A 15,385-nucleotide genomic window follows, 5' to 3' on the forward strand; every position below is an offset into this window, starting at 1 on the left:
TTCCCTCCTTTTAATTTGTAACCAATTTGGCAGAATAAAGTATTTTCCAGTATGGTGGGAAAGCAGTAGCTCAGTAACAGAACATGAATGTTCCCAGGTTCGATCTTTACTATCCAGTAGTTTATAGTAGTTTATTCTAAGCCCAATCATGAGTCAAATCAGACACCAATGATATAACTGGGTGCACAACTGTGCCAGCCCTCATTGAAGTACTTGAACTCCCAGTTTGATGACTATCAAAAAACTTAAATGCTTAAATAAGAATGGTACATAAGCAAGGTACTGCTACAGGATACAGCAGGTATACAAGAAGCTAAACGCAAGCTAAGACATTGACCTAACAAGTGGCATGTCTCCAGAATCTTCTTTTTGAAGGATGGGGTGGGCACAGCACTTAGTGTGGCAAATGACTAGAGTCCCAAGACTAGGCAAGTAAATGGGCATTCCTCTTTGTGGGCTGGGCTTGCAAGGTCTGTTCATAGTGGTGCCTCCAGCTTCTAGTCACTTTAATGCAAATTTAATGGAAGAGAATGTGAAAAAAGACCTCTCTTTCTCTTGGAAGGGATAGGATTTACTTGACTAGCTGTTTTCCATTAAGACGTTTTCCAACAAACCATGGTGTTGAGTGATGAAGTAAAATAGATTCTCAGAGTATAAATGATATGTATGACTAATGACCTAGGGTTAAGAGAGCAAATTGAATATACTTTTCATATAATTTATCCTGGTGTAAATGCCCTATCAAATATTTTATTATTCCTTCTCCATTTTATTTTATTTCAAGAATATAGGGAAACCAGTCAAACATCTTTTTCCCCGTGCCAAGAGATGCATATGGCTACCCAACTGGTTTGGGATAATAGAACTTAATGATTCCAAACTGGATGCCTAAAAAGACAATTTTGAATCCATCAGTACAATGAAAATATGAAGCTTTTTAGCATATGCTGCATTTGAACTACACACATATCCATGCTAAACCAATCTCATTTTCTTCTTCATGCATTCTTAAGCTGAAAGGGTTATTTCATAGTGCTGTGTGCATGTTAAACTGTATACTGAACCTTCATGAAGAACAGCAGATCAAACAAATGCAGACAGTTGTAATAAACCAGAACCATTTTATTGCAGTTTTAATAATGATGTTTCAGGCTGATTGCTCAAAAGCTGCCAAGAGCCCTCGAATAATAAAATTGGAAACATCTGATCTTTCTCTCTTGACAAACCTATCTGGCCATGTTCACAATACCTGAGATATTTCCAGAACTTGTCATGGAACATTCAACCACTTTTCTATGCAAAACCCATTTGTGATAATGCCTCAGGAGGAAATTTTGTTGTGCTTTGTGTCTTAGGCCATTGTGCTTAGGCCATTCAGATGACCCAAGACATGAAGCTTAAACTCTAGTAAACATATAGCCCAAAATGCTATTTTTAAAGAAAAATCTGCTAATGGAACACTTGTATTTCTTCTTCAAAATGGAACTAGTTAAGACACCTCTAAACTACCTGGAAAGCTGAAAATAGAAAGCATGTAGTTTATGCCCCATTGGCTATAGAAAAGTATGAAAGACAAAATCTCTCCTTCTAAACAAGCAGACAAAAAAGTACCCTTAAAAGGTTACATTGTTTCTACTGTAGCTAGAAAACTGAAATTTGGCACAGGTATAGTCTATAGCATCCTAATTACTAGAAATGTCTGAAAATTTGGTATTTTTACAACTGACAATCCAAATGTGAGACATTAATATTACTTCATAACATATTAGCATTCCAGTGAAGTTCAAATCAAGTGACATTTTGTAGTTATATATCCTACTTTACAGCAGACAGCCCCCTTTTGAAGACATCCTGTATGAAGGTCTGATTGGCCCAAGTGCAGACAAAGAATTCTAAGGGGGATTGGGAGCCATCAACAGTTAGTACCTGGATAGCACCTGAGCAGGTCACTTGGTGACAATTTCCCCCATTATATAGTGCTGCATTTTTAACAGACTTGTAGCAATTATTTCTAAGTTGGCTCTATAATGAAAAGTTAGCATATGTAAATTTTATGCAAATCTATGCCCTCTTCTGACCTCTTTGTTTGGTAGTGAATTTCCTCTTTTGGGGCCACCCTACATGCAAGAAAGAGTATGTGCTGCTAAGCAAATTTAATTTCCCCCATCATCCTATTAAAACAGACTCAGAGACACCAAAAGATTAGCCACAGCAGCTTGAACACCCCAAGGATGATCAGAGGAAGAAGGCTGTTCTTGTAGTCAAGCCTAGCTGGTTGATGAAATAGAAGAAAAGGTGCACCATGTTTTTTAGGACCCAGCAACTGACAGCATTGTCTTACATGCTTTGGGACACAGCTTTGCTGAGGAGGGAGAAGTTACACTGAACTGAGCTGTGGGTTGATGTATGTGTGTGGACTGTGGGGAGTGTGTGTGTGTTCAGACTAAGAGAACTAAGAAGCTTGTGAGTAGAGAATTTCTACCATTCCACAATATTAACAAACTGTATTTTAGGAATAGTTGGGATCCCTTTTGAATGCAGTTTTTAATTTAATATCAGACCTCTTTAAGCTCCCCCTTACATCTTACAAACATATCCAGGGTCCTTGATCTGGCTGGGATTCAGGGAGGGAAGGTTTTTTTAAAAAAATAATAGTAAGGTTTAGAATGCAAACTGTATTTTCAGTCACACTTTAATAGGGATTAAACTATTCATATTGTCTGTAGGAATTGAAAGGAGCTGGAGAAAATAAATTTGCCATATTGGCTTGAAGAATTTTATAATGTGTCTCAGTAGCTGATTCTTGACAGCAACTTGCCAAATTTTTAGCTGAGGATCAAAAGCTAACTCAGTTAGGGTATGTTCACATTAGCGGCTTGAAATGCAGCAAGGTCATTTCCCCCTGTGTCATTTCAAACTGCATTTGCATGGAGTTGTCCACAGTAGGCAGGGGATGGGAATGTCTCAATACACACAGGGAACTGTTGGATCAATCCATCAACCTCTGATGGATGATTTAGAAGGATGAGATCTGGCATCAATTTCACTGCATGTGTGTGCCAGTATCCATACTCAGCAGAGTTACATCGCAATGCAGCTCCTTTCTTGGAAGCATCTTTGGGGTTGAAGGTACACACAGTAGGCAATAGATACTCATGGATGCCATAAAGATTCAGTCAAGTGTAGAGGTTTACTTGACAGGCATAAAAGCATGTTGGTATCAAATATATACAGACATTCACCACTGCCATGGTCAAGGCATGCTTAGAGTCCAACAAGAGTCCAAGACTCTCTCTCTACTTCTCTTACCATAAGATGCAAGCAAGAGACTAACAAGAAGTTACACAGAACTCTTGTTATCAGTATTTCCTTTCACACTACGCATGTCCAAAGAACAGTTCCCACAGAAAATGTCCTTGCATAGACAAAACAATCTCAGCCTTCTGCTTCTTCTTGAAACTTCTTCTCTGTTCTTCTCTGTTTCTGGAATAAATGATTCTCTCACACACAGAGAGAAAATCCAACAGGAACTCCTATTCACTAAGCTCTCATCTGTGCTTCCGTGGAGACCGGCACTTGCACAATGGCTGTTAGAATGTAGAACAAGTGGTCTTGTGAACAGGCCCTATTTTCTAATCAAACTAAAGCTGGTTGGGGGGATGTAGCAAGCAACAGTATTTGTCAAGGAACTACAGGATTAATATGGATCAACATATTGCGGCTTCAAAAATTAGCAGCAGGAGTGCACTGGATGTGGCATAAGTGCTAATGTGATTATACCATTGGAAAAACACAAGGCAAGAAGCCTTCCTGGACTGATAACCTAAGGAGGCAGATTCCGAAGGGAAATAGAGGAGAACAATTTGATAATCAAGAACAGGTTGCAAAGCTGAGAATCTCTGCTTTAGATCCATATTTTTAGTTTTATACGGAGATGAGAAAGTGTCTGGATGGCTAACTACCTCAATACTTTTTTATATTCCTTGCTTCAATAGTGTCCATATTGCTAACTGTTGTGATTTGATTGTTAAGGCCTTATAAGCAGTTTGTGAACAACTCAAAGCACAAATTCCAGTTATCCACATATGGGATTCTCAATCACTAGACAAAAGTTGTACCAGTACCTTGCCAGAAGTGAATAAGGTACATTTTTGTGGTATTAGGAAACATGGTTCTATCACCTCTGATTTGAAAGAGAGGCAAACATCTTTGCATAGATTTTTTTTTTACCATGTGCCTTTGCATCACTTTGCCCCCTTATCTTATGTGAAAACATTGGTTTTGCACTCTTTTTGCTTTCTTTCTTTCTTTCTTTCTTTCTTTCTTTCTTTCTTTCTTTCCTTCTCTCTCTCTCTCTCTTTCTCTTTCTTTCTGCTAGTACTATATAAGAAATCTGGGGAACTATAATGACAGGTCTTTTGGCTGTCTGCTGTTTTACATTTTCCTGCAGTGAAAGTGAATAGCAATTACATTAGCCAATACTCTACAAAGCTTCCAAAACTAAGATTAATTACCAGATGTTCCAAGAAGCTTATCATCACCACCCCTTTCAGGCCCATTGTCCTTGCTTTGAATGTACATGCTTTAGTTGGCCCTTTGACACTTCACACAATACGCTAGACTGTTTCAGGGAGCAGCATGCTGCTCCTTAAATGAATTGGTTTGGTTTCAGCACAAGTCCTTTCCCTCTGTCAGTAATTCATTTGCAAGCTGTACAAGAAAAATGAGGACTCTATATGGCTTCTCTTGATTACACTACAGATTCCCTCACAATCTGAATTTCAGTTGGAAAGAATCACCACAGGAGTCTAATCTTCTTTTGCTCTCAATGGATAGGGATTAGTGTTGATAGAAGCTGTATGTGAGACTCCCTCACTGCATCAAGAGAACAGTCCCTTCAGTTAGTATCACTGCTGGAACAGGGACTCCAGCAGTGTTAATATCTTGGAGAATTTGGAGCACAATTTTTATGGATGTGGCCACAGCAACACAATACAAAAAACCTCTTAAACTTCTATTAAATTGGACAGTTGGTACAGCAGAAATGCCCTTAATATGAACCCGTGATGTGATTTATGCACAGGATAACATTATTATGATCCTTGGTTCTGAAAATACAATTATTTGCCTATATTTGCATAGATGGTGTAGATTCGATGTTTATTGTCTCTGTGAACTAGCAACCATCTCTACAAATCAGTCTTGCAATCAGTACCTGAAGGGACAGTAAGGTACTAACAGCCCTCAACAAACCTATGAGCGAACTTTCTTTTCATTCTTGCTTGCAGAGCAATTGTGTGAGGCTTAAAGCTTCCATTTAATTTCAGTCTCACAAATGGAAGCTATCAGAAGTTACCATTTGGCTTACTTAGGATGCAATAACACAGAGATGAGAAGTGCTGTATGAAGGGGCTATAAAAGGTAAAGGTAAAGAACCCCTGGATGGTTAAGTCCAGCTAAATTCGACTATCACCACATTCCCTGCCATTGAATTGTAACATAAAAAAGTTTTGAAGCAAAATTGTACAAGGAAAAATGTTGTTTCTGCTGCTGAGATATGTGTAGGATCATTACACCGGATCCACACACTTCAAATGTAGATTCTCACATGGTCAGCAATTTTGTGACACATGAAACAGTCCTAAAAGTAGTTCTACATGTTTGTCACTGCTTACTGGTGTGTACTTCCATTCAAGGAACAAAGGGTATTTGTTCAACCTGGCACATCTCTGCACTAAGACAAAACTGTGGTGGGTCCTTATTCAAGATATGTTGTTTGCAGATGACACAGCCTTCACAGCATCGCATAGCAGGACAGAGTCTTAAACAAAGATGTGCTCTCCCAAGCCCACATTCCCAGCATGTTCGCACTCCTGTGTCAGAGACATCTACACTAGCTTGGTCATGTCCACAGAATAGAAGATGGCAGGATCCCCAAGCAGAGTTGACTTCAGGTACTAGGCCCATTGACAGACCAACTCTGCATTACAGATGTCTGCAAAGGTGATATGAAGGCGGGCAACATCAATCCCACCCTGTAGGAATCCCTTGCAGTACCTGGAGACAGGCAGTCAGGTCATGCATCCATAGCAGTGACCAGAGAAGGAATGAGCACAGGGAGGAGTGCAAAGAGAAGAAACATCTGCAGCAACACAACTAGATGCCTTCATCTGCCCCAGCTGCAACAAAACGTATCTCTCCTGTATCAGTCTCTACAGCCACAGCAGGCGCTGTAGCCTTCCAACAGCTTGACATAACCCCCAAAGGCGCACTCCTCCACTGTCTCCCAAGACAGAAGGGATATAGCATTTGGAAGAGGCATTTTGCTATTGGAAAGGTACTCTTTGATCCAACACACATAATGCATTTATCAAGGTATTTATCAGACTATGGGAGAAACTTTTGAACGTCAACATAGATCTTAGATTACTTTTATTAATCTGTGAACTATATTGTGGTACTGAAACAAAGGTGGGTGTGGGACTAAGGGGGTACTTGTCAGATGTCCTCAAATCATCTAAAGGTGTGAAACAAGGCTACATATTGCCCCCTGCACTTTTTCATTTTGACATAAATGAAAAATGAAAGGCGCCCTTGTCCAAACAATCAGGAACAGATGGATAACCTGATGACATGGTGCTGCTATCACTCTCCTGCTTTGGTCTCAATAATCTACTGGCAGCCTTCAGTATGTATTGCTAGCAGGATGTGCTTTCCGTGAATTACTCCAAGATCAAAATTATGGTTCTTGGAAAGCATAGTCCCAGATTCAAATAGAAAATGGAGCAGTAGAATCTAGAGCAAATGTGTTCCTTTATATACCTTGAAGTCCTTTTCACTGAGACACTGTGGTGGAAGGGGCATATCAAGGCTGCAAACCTAAGGTGCAGAAAGCTTGTGAGGCACTAATGAAGTTTTATTGCATGGTAGGTGGAAAGCTGTTTGTAACTGCTCTTAATTTTTTTACTAGTAAATTGGTTCCCCAGATGCTTTATGGTACAGAGGTTTTGGGTATCAATATGAAAGCCAGTAAAGGACTAGAAACGGTGCAGAATAAATTTGTCAAAGCAGCACTCTCCCTACCTAACGGGACATCAGTGTTAGATGGTTGTAATTTTTTATTGTATATTTAGTGTCTGTCAATATTTTGGATGTTGTCATGGTCATTGGCTAGTGCATTAAAAGTTTGATTTCATTACAATACATCAAAAAGTAAAATACTGTTTATATATAATAGAAACCTTAATACTTATGCTATTTTAGATAACAGTAAGAACTGATTATTGTCTTCTATAATCTTGCTGCTAGTAACTGCTTATATTTATTATATATAATGATGATAATTTGTTATTTGTACCCTGCCTTGCCCCAGCCACTCTATAAAGAAAAGTTCTTTCTTTATTATATAAGAGAACAAATATTTATTGTTCTTTTATTTCTGTTTATGTAAAAATTTTAAGAGAAAGAAATTCTTAAGGTAAATACTGTATGAGGAATACTGTTAAAAACAGGTTTCTTAAAATTTGAGGGACTATATTTCAAACTGCTTATTCTAGATTCAGTTTGTTCTTTCTCTGTAACTAACAGCTATTTATACACAGTTGGCAGTTGATAATTATCTCAATGTTGTTCCCTATTTGATTCCACAGATTAGATATTATGATCACTTTTCGTTGTTTACTTGTTTACATTAACATTATTTCATATGGCATAAAGTAGATTTTGGAATGCTGTAAAATGCATAAAGTAAAAACAAAGGAAAGATCTTCCTTCCTTCCTACATGTTGTGAATAGGCAAGCAATGTCTTACACCCTGTGGGGAATAAAAGCTCTATACTGAGAGTGTTACTGAGAGTGTTACTTTGTCCCTGTTGCCATGGTGCTTCTGCTCTCTATTAGCTTCAGATAAGCCCCAAGTTTTAACTTTGCATCTCACAATGAAGTTTTCTGGTTGTCATTATTTGAATCTCTCTCCTTCTGACCCTATTACACATTCAAGTCTCTAGGTAATAAATCATGAAACATAATTTTTAAAAAGGTTTTTTAAAAAAAAGGTTTGATGCTACCTGCCCAACCTAAGATAGCCACAACAATCAGGTTCACAATGTCTAAGCACCATAAACAAAAGCTGAGTTATACTTTTCTATCTATTCAGCTTATGAATAAAAATATTTTATGCTAGTGTAATTTAGCTAGGGTTTTCTAATTAGGTACATGGTCTGCAGGAACATAATACAGTACAATGTTATATGTTTTAAACTATAATGTGCAGTTCTTTTATTTTCTAAAAAAATGTTTTGGGGTACTCTCATTTTCCCACTCATACTGAAATACTGCCAAAGGATTATTTCATGTTTCAGAGATAAGCTCCTCCTGAACAGCACTTTGCCTCTCCCACAATCAGACCTGAAACAGAAGTATTGTGCTATAGATATGGAAGCGGAAGTTCACAATTTAAGGTGAACCTATATAATTCACTCTCTCCAAAACAATACAAGAACTGAAACACAACTATACTTTGAAATTAACACTCTTCCGAATTCTCCATAAAAATGCTTATATTTGTGCAAATAAAATAAAAGTGTATTATTTAAGGGGAAATTGGTTTTGGAAAATGAGTATATTATGCAAAATTGTATAAAAATGTATACAGTAAGTGATATTCTCACTAAGATGCTGATGGATTTTCATGACGGCCTTTTTTAATAAAAAAAATTCAAAATGGTGTACAAATGCAGAGAACTGAACTTTAGATTAGAAAAATGAGTAACGGAGAGAAATTGTTACAGATAGGTAGCCGTGTTGGCTGCCATAGTCAAAATAAAAAAATTCCTTCCAGTAGCACCTTAAAGACCAACTAAGTTAGTTCTTGGTATGAGCTTTCGTGTGAGAGAAATTGAACTTCACAGTCACCTATCCATAGCTATAGGAAGTGTGTGTGCAATGCCTCTTCCCCCTGATATACCCCTTCTAGCTCCCCCTTCCAGAGAAGCGGGACAGTGATCAGAAAGGAGCATGTGGGTAAATTTTAGGTGGGGAAAAGACGAAGGTGAAGCAGGAGATGATCAGGAATGGGAAGGAAAGGATCAGTTAAAATTTACAATTTCTTCACATATAATTCAGGTTAAGTTAACTGTGAATAATTCCTTTATCCTTTCTTCAGCCAAGCATATAATTGAGAGAAAACATGTCAGAAATGCCTTATGTATTATCAGTCATCACTTGTTTTCTTTTTGTGCTTTAGAAGGCTTTCCCCTGCCCCCAGTCATATGTGCAATTTGTTTTGATGAAAACCTATCCTCCTCCCACTATAGTGCTAACAATTCCATTTATCATGACAGAAATCTAACATTTCCTACCTGTATGGCTCCCTCTTCATAGCAAAATGGCCATCTGACTTGTTCACCATGAGGAAAGTGTGCAATTTTCCATGCCACTATTCAGTTTGCAGAAACATGCTAATTGTAGGTTCTGCTTGTGACAAATGAGTCAGTTTGATAAACTTCAAAGGAGACCTAAGAAGGAAGAACAAGTCATTCAGATTACGAGAATACACAGCAGCGCTAACAGGTTTATTTTGCATTTATAAAAGAGCACATCCAAAGCAACAACAAATGCCCCTCTTCCCTTCCTCCTGCTACCAAACTGGGCACCACTCAGCTATTATTATAAGCATAAATCCTACCTACTTGCCCGAACTCATTTCCTGTGTGTTGTAACCTGCATCTCTTCCATTCCAATAAAGCTCATTTAAGCATTATCCTCCTTAGTATTCTCAGGACCGCATTATATTATTAGAGAAGGCATTTCAAGTGTACACTTAAACATGTAAAGTATGTTTAGCAAAGAACCATATGCCCCACGTTCAATCTCTGCTATCTCTGGATAGTGTGCAGAAACACTCGTGTCTAGAAATTTGGAGAGCTGCTTCCAGTCTGGCCAAGCTAGACAAAGATGCCATTCACACATGAACAGCTTTAAAAAGTAAGTAGTGTGACTGGGATCCTAACTGGGATCCTTGCATGAGTCTGGGGAGCCTTAATCCTTTGCTTCCTGTTGCAGTTCCAATTCAGTTTGCAAGGCCCACTGCCTGAGCTTTGCATTGGGAGAAACATTTCCACTGGTGCAAATGAAAGATTTTATTTCAGTACAAATAGCACGAGTGAATGTGTGTGTTAATTATCCTTATCAGGACTGGAACATGGGGGAAAGGGTTAAATTGTCTCTCACTCCCCTACCAGGGCCCTGATCCAAACTGTGGCCCTCACACTTAAAATTTACTTTTAAGATTGCTTATTGCATACATGGCATGTGGTCTAGTTTTGCCCTCAGGATGGGCAATACAAAAGATAAATGGAGCAATAGTCTGGCTTATATAAAGCAGCTTCCAGTGTATGAATGAAACAAACAAACCCAAGAGTAGGAATAAATGGTTCCCAATTATTACAAATACCATAACTATGCAGTTCTGCCATCTGTCTATCAGACAGAGATAGTCAAATAAGTAGCCAACTCCACTGGGGTGTGTGGGTGGGTGAGAGAAGACAATCCTTTTTACCCATCCCTATCTATTCCTGTATCTGCAAGAATCAGGGTTACCTCTGTCTGCTTGCTGTTCCTTCATGAGGAAGCCTTTGGCTTATTGTTACTGCAACTTCCTCTTAGGCTTACAAACCATTGGGAGGCATGTGGAAACCACTCCAGCAGCCACTTCTCCAGTTTCATTGTTCTTGTACTGCTAGTCAGACTACTCATGAGTAAGCAACTGGTTTAGCAGCTTCTGAAAGTCTAAGGTAAAGGTACCCCTGACCGTTACGGACAGTTGCAGACGACTCTGGGGTTGCACGCTCATCTCACTCTATAGGCCGAGGGAGCCGGCGTTTGTCCACAGACAGCTTCCAGGTCATGTGGCTAGCATGACTAAGCCGCTTCTGGTGAACCAGAGCAGCGCACGGAAACACCGCTTACCTTCCCGCCAGAGCGGTACCTATTTATCTACTTGCACTTTGATGTGCTTTCGAACTGCTAGGTGGGCAGGAGCTGGGACCGAACAATGGGAGCTCACTCCGTCACGGGGATTCAAACTGCCAACCTTCTGATCGGCAAACCCTAGGATCTGTGGTTTAGACCACAGCGCCACCCACATCCCTTAGTCTAGCTGCCACCAAAAGAAGTCAATGACTACAGGAGTTTGGGTTTTAGGCCAGTTTAGGACCACACTGAATGGCTTTGTCCCATGATCTCACCAACCACCTTAAAGACATCTATCCAAAATCATAATATTTTTCCACAGTGCCACATGTAAAGAAAGATCCAATCTACTTGCACTCTCTACAATATTGAGGACTAAACATACAGCTAAGAGCTTGCAGGGAAAGTGACTTTTAAAAAGGAATTGGCCCTTAGCTAGTAGCTTCTGAATGAAAAGGTCATTTTCTGCACATAACCTTCTATGCATCAGCATCTATTGGCATATCTATATCCTGCTTTCCATAGCACCTGTCGTCTCTGCCATTAGCTGTGCCTGAAGAATTCTGGGGGAAACTTAAATAATTTTAATATTGTTACACAAGCCCAGTGCCTGCCTCTCTCTCCACCAAGCAAAGGCCAGAGACCATGGGTCATTCTCCCTTTGGAGAATAGAAGACACGGCAGAGACTGTCATGCTTTAAGAAATAGGATTTACAGTCTGCGTGGAGAGAATCCAAATCTTACAGCATGGCCGAAAGCATTGCAGGCAACCTTCTCTCTTCTCCACAAAGATGGATCTCAGCCTCACTTCCTCCTTCCCAAAAGCCCCTTGCCCGCCCCCCAGCAGTTACACTGGCAACCTTCCAAATCTCCAGTCTCTGGTCACACCTGGGATAAAAAGTTACACTGTCTTTTTAACGACCCACAATGGCTCTATCCAGGCCCCTAGTTTGGCCAGGCTACCCAGGAATTCCTTCGCAGCTTATATTCTCCCTTCATATCACAGATCTTAGCATTTATTAATTTTAGTGTTTAGGGGACCCCACCCCGTTCTGTAAAAATATGATTAAAATAAGTTTTAAAATAGGGTTTGTGTGAAGGTTTGCATGCACAGCTATATAACTTGCCACTAGAGTTGGTGAAAGAAAAAAAAACAATAAGGCAAATTTTCAGGTTTTTGTTCAGATAAAAAAGTCCAAGGAATTTCAAAGAAATGAATAAGACTTTCATTAACAGTGGTACATTTTGTCAGTAGGACTTCATTGTAGCTCTGAAGATTTGTGTCTGTTTAATTAAAAGCTGTGGTTACACTAACAACAAAGAAACATAATTTTAACTTGCTAACCATATGATAGACTGTGAAATCCTTAGACCTCTCCTTGGATATACTTTGAAAAGAGACTAGCTGCATTTTGTTAGATTCTTTGTTTGACTTTGGAGATAAACAGACATATGGGTTTGTGAATGACGAGTGATGACAAAATCCATCTTGGTAGAGCTACTTTGCATTCCTCCCTTCTGACTCTTTCCTTATACAGTTACTTCATATAACAGTATGTTTAATGTACCAAAAGCCTATTACTGTGAGGTGTTTTTTTAAAAAAAAACTACCGTATTTTCCCATGTATAGGACTAGGTTTTTTTCCTAATAAATTATATCAAAAATTAGGGGCGTCTTATACACAGATAGTGCTGAGGCCATTTTCTTAAATCTGAGTTTTATACATGGGGGCATCTTACAGACAGAAAAATACGGTACATGAGCAGACAGTGTGGCCGGATTTCACACCCACTGCTTCTGCATTTAAGCACATCTATCTCATGTCAGTGAAAGAAACTCTCTACTTTATAGCTGCTGTCACATTCATTCACTAAAAAGCAGGCAAAAACAAATCCACATCCAAAAGCAGCCAACATGTTATGATAAAAATAGCCAACAGTGCCACAATTTAAACTGCAAAAGGGAAAATACTGCACAAGGGGAATAATAATAAACACAGGGGGAGGGAGATCCTTATGAACAAATATATTGTTAAAATATGCTAAAGGTTGAGTTATTTGTGCCAATAATTTTAAGAAGACTTTCTAAAGTGCAACAGTAAGTCCAGTCTATAGCATGGTAGAATGTGAACTTTGTATGCAGGATGAGGTTCAATCTCTAGTTCCACCACATTAAAGGATCTCTGACAATAGGGATGAAAAGGTCCTGGTCTTAGGCCCTGGAGAATTGTAGCCAATTGGGGTAAACAACAAGGTTAGGATGGGGAAGCAGTGGCCCTCCAGATGCTGTTGGACTTCTATCAGTCCCAGCTAGCATGGCCAGTGGCTAGAAGTGATGGGAACTATAGTCCAACAACATCTGGAAGGACACCAAATATTGTAGTACAGGGATAGATGGACCAAAGGTCTAACTCAGCATATTTCCCTACCATTTGACAATTTATCCTCACCAGTAAATGCTGAACTGCTGCTTTCCCTCCAAAATAGAAGTGGCAGCAAGAAACATGCTTTAAAAGAATTGCACGTTTGGCTTGATTCTCAGCATGCCTGACTCAGGAATTTTAACTGTTTGCTTGGGCTTTTTTCAAGAAAGGTGTTTGCTTATGCGGTAGGATTTCCTAATGCTAATTGCAGCATGCGGGTAGTGCTGGTGTTGGGGGGGTGTAGATTTACATCAGGATAGTGGCTGAGAGGGAAGGGTTAAATCTCCCTTTCCCCACATACTGCAGTCCTGGTGAAAATCACCACCTCCCTCCAGTACTGTGGTACCTCGGGTTAAGAACTTAATTTGTTCTGGAGCTCTGTTCATAACCTGAAACTGTTCGTAACCCGAAGCACCACTTTAGCTAATGGGGCCTCCTGCTGCCGCTGCGCCACCGCTGCACAATTTCTGTTCTCATCCTGAAGCAAAGTTCTTAACCCGAGGTAATATTTCTGGTTTAGCGGAGTCTGTAACCTGAAGTGTATGTAACCCGAGGTACCACTGTATCTTGCATTTGCTGCTTCCAGGGGTGGTTGCGAGAAGCACCTCTCAGCAAAAGACCGCCTCTCACTTCTGACCCTCTTTGGGCCCAGGCAGAAAGCAGAAACAAAAGGAAGCGCTGTGCTCACTCACCTTCTCTCTATGGCCAGGACGAAATAGAGAGAGTTGGCCATCACCTCATATTCTTACTTGCTCATATGCCCTCTCTTTTTTGGGGGGTGGGGGGGCACAGTGGTGGGGAATAGGCCCAGGAAGACCAAATTCTCTCCTGTCCTCCACGCTGCTTAGTGAGAGAGGGCAAGGAAGGTACAGCTGCCGTTCCGAAGATTGGCCAGTCTCTTTTTTTGTTCACTCGCACTCGAGATCTGGAAGGCCTTGTTGGGTTTGATCCTTCCTGCTGCAACGCCCAGGGTTGCCAAGTTGAATAAAATAATTGGGGGGGTGGGGACGTAGGTAAGTCCCACCTGGCATAATCAATCCCATGACACAGTGCGCTCACAACATTTGAAAGGCAATACCCATCAACTTTGTGGGGCCAGCCCCCTCAAATATTTTCATGGGGGGGAAGCAAAGGGACCTCACCCCCTAGGAGCTGGCTCTTCTGGCAATGCCCAGAGAGAGGGCATGTGAGCGCCTAGTTTTCCACAGGTGAGAGATCCAAACCAGTGGCACTTAGTACTTGCACCTGAGGGAGGAAAAAATGAAAGGTGGAGAGGGTGCTTGTTTGATATCTTTTCTTTACCAGCACCAGATACTGGCTGGCTCCTTGGCTGCCCTTCCTTCAGCAAAGCGGCAATGTTAAGAACTTTCCCTCTTTTTTTTTTTTGCTTTGTTTTACGTGCAGCTTGTAACCAGCGTGCCTGACTAGCCAATATTACTCTTCGCTCGCTTTGGAGTGTGTGCCTTGTGTTTTAAAAAAAGAAAAACAGTTTGTTCGACGACGGCTTGTCTTGGCCTTCCGAGCAGGAGGATAAAATTCAGGGACCGGCGACTTTCCTGAGGAGAAACGACGGGGCCGCCACTCGACTACCGCGCGGCAGCCATTCCACGCACCCCGCCCTCAGCTTTTCCCGCGCTTTCCCCCCCCCCACCTTTCTCGGGGCGGGGGGGGGGAAGAACGAGACGGTGGTCGAGATCTTCCCTCAGGCGCCTCCTCCTCCTCCTCCCCGTCTCCTCCCCCTTTTGCTCGGCTGTAGTAGCGGTTGCTGCGCTCTGGGCTCTACGAGGCACCGCGGAGCCGCGCTGGTACTTGAGGGCTGGGCGAGGCGAGCAGCTGCGGCAGGAGCCCAGAGTGTTTCCGTTTTGTTTCTCACCATCTCCCTCAGCCAAGCAACCGACCTAAGCAAGCAAGCCAGACAGGCGGGCGGGCGGGCGAGCAAGGAAAGGCACTTGAACCGTTTCAAAATGGCCCATCCCTGAGGGAGAAGAAGC

General features: G+C 40.9%; 1 long non-coding RNA gene across 2 annotated transcripts; it reads right to left on the bottom strand.

Annotated features, from left to right (window-relative positions):
* Positions 1 to 1,101: 1,101 nt before the first annotated feature.
* LOC309515443 lies at positions 1,102 to 15,037 on the bottom strand. Of its 2 annotated transcripts, none has more exons than XR_014212474.1 (3): positions 14,087 to 15,037; positions 9,360 to 9,515; positions 1,102 to 4,444 (listed from the first exon to the last, which is right to left on the bottom strand). It is a non-coding gene; the product is annotated as an uncharacterized lncRNA (long non-coding RNA). The 2 variants fall into 2 exon arrangements; XR_014212475.1 differs by having other exon boundaries at positions 13,953 to 15,037.
* Positions 15,038 to 15,385: the final 348 nt, after the last annotated feature.

This window comes from Podarcis vaucheri, assembly GCF_965113315.1.
Source record: "Podarcis vaucheri genome assembly, chromosome: 12".
NCBI classification, from domain to species: Eukaryota; Metazoa; Chordata; class Lepidosauria; order Squamata; family Lacertidae; genus Podarcis; species Podarcis vaucheri.